At 31.0% G+C, this 5,236-nt stretch overlaps 1 pseudogene; it reads right to left on the bottom strand.

Moving 5' to 3' along the window:
• Window positions 1–446: 446 nt before the first annotated feature.
• LOC112471892 lies at window positions 447–565 on the bottom strand (annotated as a pseudogene).
• Between the last annotated feature and the right edge of the window lie 4,671 nt (window positions 566–5,236).

Below are 5,236 nucleotides of genomic sequence, written 5' to 3'. Positions count from 1 at the left end.
ATATGTACAACTTTTTACATGTTAATCATATAACAATAAAATGGTCTTTAAAAACCCCCAAAGAATTGCAGCTATTAAATGTAAAAGGAAAGATTTATTTGGAAAAATGAAAACTTGGTCATCATCATAGTAATAATTATTTTAGTAATAATTCTTTCAAGAAAGCATTAATGAATAATAATATCGGTGGGTGAATATGTGATAAGAAAATGGATATTTACATAGTCTCGAGTTATCTTCCCATAAGATACTTATTAATTATAATGGAAAACACACTAACATAACAGCATTTCAACAACTCATTGTTCTCCAATCAGTTCCTACTTCTCCATTCTGAGGAGGATTTGTGGAGGTGAGGCAACCCTTGGTTGGCCTCACAGAGTGCAAGGACCTTGTCAGCTTACAACCCCCCCCTTTTTTTTTTCTTTTTTTTTTTTTACTTTTTACACCTACAGCACCTGGTCTTCCTAGACGGTCTCTCATCCAAGTACTAACCAGGTCCGACTCTGCTTAGCTTCCAAGATCAGATAGGATCAGGTTTTTTCAGGGTAGCGCGGCCATAGACAAGTGTTCAAATTTAACATCATGATTAATGAAAAATGTTTTGCCTCCTTATATGATATACTGAGAAGGACACAGCATCAGATCTGTAATATTCCTGCCAAAATGCAATCAATCTAATTAGGAGGAAACAAAAGGCAAACATAGATTGAGTTATAATCTACAGAATTCCTGGCCTATACATTTCAAAATATTAAGGTAACAAAGGATAAAGATAGAGGAACTATTCCAGATCAAAAGACACCAAAGAGACAGGACAATTAAATTTAATGCAGGTCAATGGATTGTATCTTGCACCTGAAAAAAATCTTTTTTTTTTCCTTTGCTGTAAAAGATATTTGGGATAATTGATAAAATTTAAATAAGGTTTAAATAAGATTATGGTGGGGGTCATCAAACATTTTATTATAATACCAGATACTAAATATTTTAGGTTTTGAGGGCCATATAGTTTCTGTTAGAACTACCCAACTCTGTAATTATAGTGCAAAAGCAGCCATAGATAAGACATAAATAAATGGTCTGGGCTGTTTTTCAATAAAGCTTTACTTACAAAAACAAGCATTTGGCCCACAGGCATTAGATAATAGTATTCTATCATGTAAATTTCTTGGTTATACTTTGGTTATGTGAGAATGTTCTTTGTTCTAGAAAAAAAACATAAATTACATAAAATATATATTTGTATATGGATATACTCTCATATGATGGGGAGAGAGAGACAGAGGGAGGGAGAAAGGGAGAGAAAGAATGAGAATGAGAATGCAAACATGGTAAAGTGTTAATCTTTTGGGAAACTGGGTGAAGGTTATATGGAAGTTCTTTGTATTTTGTATTTTCAAGTTTCTTATAGTTATGAATTTCCCCAAATAATCAGTGACAAATAGTGCATTTTCCTGAAAATTACAGAATACCTTACATACAGCAGCTTAAAGGAGACTTTTTTTTTTCCACTTAAGGAATCTAAAGGGAGATGGTTGCTGCTCAATGATACCATTAGGGATCCAGGTCCTTTCTGTCTTTCTGCTGCACCATCCTTCACATGTTACATTGTTGCCTTATGGTCATAAGAGGCCATCATGTTTTTAGTTCCAGAAAAGAAGCAAAGGGTCAAGAGTGAGACCAGCTAAGTCTATCTCCTTTAATTAGCACAGAAAATAACTTCACAGGATACCTCTCTCTTCCAGATGATATCTATTTAGATCTTATTGGTTAGAGCTGTATCACAGGGTCAAGTTACCAACAAAATAGAGTGAAAAATATTTAAAGTTACTTACCAGATTAAAATATTTTCACCTCTCCTCAAATCATTTTTTGCCCCCTTGAGGCAATATCACAGTCTTTGAAAATGAATGCTTTAAAGGTAGCTGAATTTTAGTTTATCATTCCATTGCTTTTATTTTTACTTTATTATGCATAAAATTTAAATATGTTAAATTTTATCACAATGTATATGTCCTTCAATGTGCTTTCTTTCACTGCTATGTTATATTTTTTCTCCAGTACAATATTCATGACTAGTGGTGCTATCATCCTAAGTCATGATTTTATAGGAAATGCCTCTACTATTTCATCATTACATATGAAGTCTGCTGTAGAATTTTAGTAGATAAAATTTATATGATTAATAAAGGTTTTTCTTGTCCCTAGTTTGCTAAGAATTTTGATCATGAATGGGTATAAAATTTGATAGAATGCTTTTATCAGTTTAAATGAATGCACACACACACACAACACACAAGACACCTTTAATCTACTAATGCGAATTACTTTAAACGGTAAGTTAACAACTTAAATCATCATACATTTATGGGAAACATTCTAAATTTGTTACTATTTATTAACAATCTATTCATTAAGAAACATATTAAAAACTTTGATTTGTTAATATTTGGTTTTGGAGCCTAATATCCAGTTCATAGCTTAAACTGACCTGTAAATTTTCTTTCTCATTATGTCTTTGCCTGATTTTTCCAGAATTATACTATTAGCATCATGAGATAAATTAGGATTCATTCATATTATCTCACTTTTCTTGAAAAGTATGTATATGACAGAATATGTTCTTTGACAGTTTGGTAGAATTCATTTGCAAAAATATTTATGTGTGTATGTTAAACTTTTAACAACTGATTCAATTTCTTTGATGGCCATAGTTACATTTATATTTTCTATTTATTATTGAGTTATTTTTGTAAATTATTTTTTTCTAGGAAAATGTGCTTCAAATTTATTGGCATAAATTGCTCATGCAAGTCTGATTTTTGAATCTCTACTATATCTGTGGTTATCCCTCTTTCAATTTATAATAACATTTATTTGTGGTTTCTCATTTATCTTGGTTAGTCTTGCTAGAAGTTTGTGTATTTTATCAGTGGATTCAAAGAACCAACTTTAGGCTTTTTTGATCCTCTCCATTATGTTTAATTTTATTTTTTATAATCTTTAATATGTTCTTTCTTCTAGTTTTATATTATTTAATACGTTTATTTTTACAAACTATCTCTAAACTTTAATTTTTGACAGTCATTTAGCATAATGACATTTTATTATATTTTCAGTACTCTCAAATTTATATGAGAATATTAAAACACAGATGTACTTTTAAAATTCTAGATGACAACCTCTGTATTCCAAAGATTTTTAAAATAAACTTTTAGTTTTAAAATAGTTTTAGATTTATAAAAAAGCTACAAAGATAGTACAGAGAGTTTCTGTATAACCAATAGCTAGTTTCCCTTATTATTCATATTTTATTAATTGGTACATACTATCAATGGTACATACTATCAACATGACTTATCACAGTTTATATTAAGCTTAACCACTTGGTAGAAGCAGTGCTTTTCAGGTTTTTTCATTGTAAATTTACTCTCTCTACAGCCCTTTCCATATTATAATCCTTGGAAGGAAATCACTATGTACCGCATCTCTTAAGGATTGGGGAGTTATCCTCAACCTCCTGGAGGATGGAGTATCTGTGTAAATTATTTGGAATTCTTTTGTATAAGGGATTTGTCTGTCTTCCCCATTTATTTATTTATTCATTCATTCATTCATTCATTCATTCATTCATCTATCTATCTATCTATCTATTTATTTATTCATTTAATCATCTACTTATATCAATATATACTCATAAATACTTATTTTAAATTTGGGCTATGACTCAACACTACTTAATTTTGTTGTTGAAATTATTTCAGCTTTCACCATGGAGCTCTTTCAATTGACCTTATGTATTGTGTCTTTTTCACATGGCCTATCATGTAGGGAACTTTTCCTTGAGCACTTCATTACTTTCTGACAATACATACTCCAGGTTCATCATGTATATTTCCTTCTCCAGTCCTAGAATAAGCTATTTCTTCAAGGAAACTTGCTCCCTTTTATTAGAGGGTGGTTTGGAAACCAAGATCTGGGTATTTGATGTGCTATTTGCTCCTGAGATGTTGTTGCTCCTAGTCCCTCTCAGCTGACAGTGAAAGAGATATATATGTTTACTAAGACTTATATATACACACATCCATAAATATTTCTATATGCATCCATCTGTGTATATAAATATACACATATATTAAGCTAAACATAAGATAATACTGACTTCTCTAACTTTCATTCATTACCACATGGATCATTCTAACCTTTTCTTGCTCATCTGTAATCTCCCACTCCAACTGTGAGAAACCCGACTTTCACCATCTGCCAAACATTTACTAAATATTTCAGTTCCAGTATACATGTCATGAGAATCATTAACCCATACCCCTGTGAGATACAACTTTATCAACTAGAGCACGTTGCTTATGTGCAATTCCTTTTTACTTCAGTCTTACAAACTGCACTCATTTAAAAATGTCTTAGGTCAGTAAATTTTCTTCCACCACATTCAGTAAGATTGTTTCATTCCATTGTAATAGAAGTATATTGTTTTGTCATATTCTGCATTTCATCTCTGTATCTCCTGATCTCCTAAGTGTTATTTAACATTTTATATAAATTAAGATTTATTCTTTCTACAGTAGAAATATATAGTTTTTGACAAAGTGTCATGTTACCACAGGTAAGTATTATACAGCATAGTTTTACTACTCTAAAAAGTCCCATGTGCTTCACTTATTTATCTAGCTACCATCTTCTGAACCCCTGGCAACTACATATCTATTTACCAGTGCTATAGTTTTACTTTTTCCAGAATGTCATATAATTGGAGCCAGATATTATGTAACCAATGAAGACTTTCTTTCTTTTAGGAATATGCATAAAACATTTATTCATATCTTTGTATAGTTTGGTAGTTCGTTCAATTTTATTACTCAATAGTGTACCATTGCACAGATGTACCACAGTTGTTTATACATTTATCTAAAGAACATTTTGATTACATTTAGTTTTGGGTGATTATGAATAAAGCTACTATAAACATTTGTGTACAGGGTTTTGTGTGAACATAAGATTTGAAATATGATGTATAAATACTTAGGAGCTCAGTTGCTGAATTGTATGGTAAATTCTGTTCAACTTTCTAAGAATTTGACGAATTGTTTTCTAAAGTAGCTGTACCATTTTATATTTTCTTCAGAAGCGAATGAGAGTTCCTATTGTCCTACATCTTCTCCAGCAATTGATATTATCAGGTTTTTGGATTTTGGACTTGGTGAGTAGTGGTATCTCT

Source organism: Pteropus alecto, unplaced genomic scaffold, assembly GCF_000325575.1.
Source record: "Pteropus alecto unplaced genomic scaffold, ASM32557v1 scaffold209, whole genome shotgun sequence".
Taxonomy (NCBI): domain Eukaryota; kingdom Metazoa; phylum Chordata; class Mammalia; order Chiroptera; family Pteropodidae; genus Pteropus; species Pteropus alecto.
The sequence above is the reverse complement of the archived record's forward strand: the minus strand, read 5'-3'. Positions and strand labels throughout refer to the sequence as shown.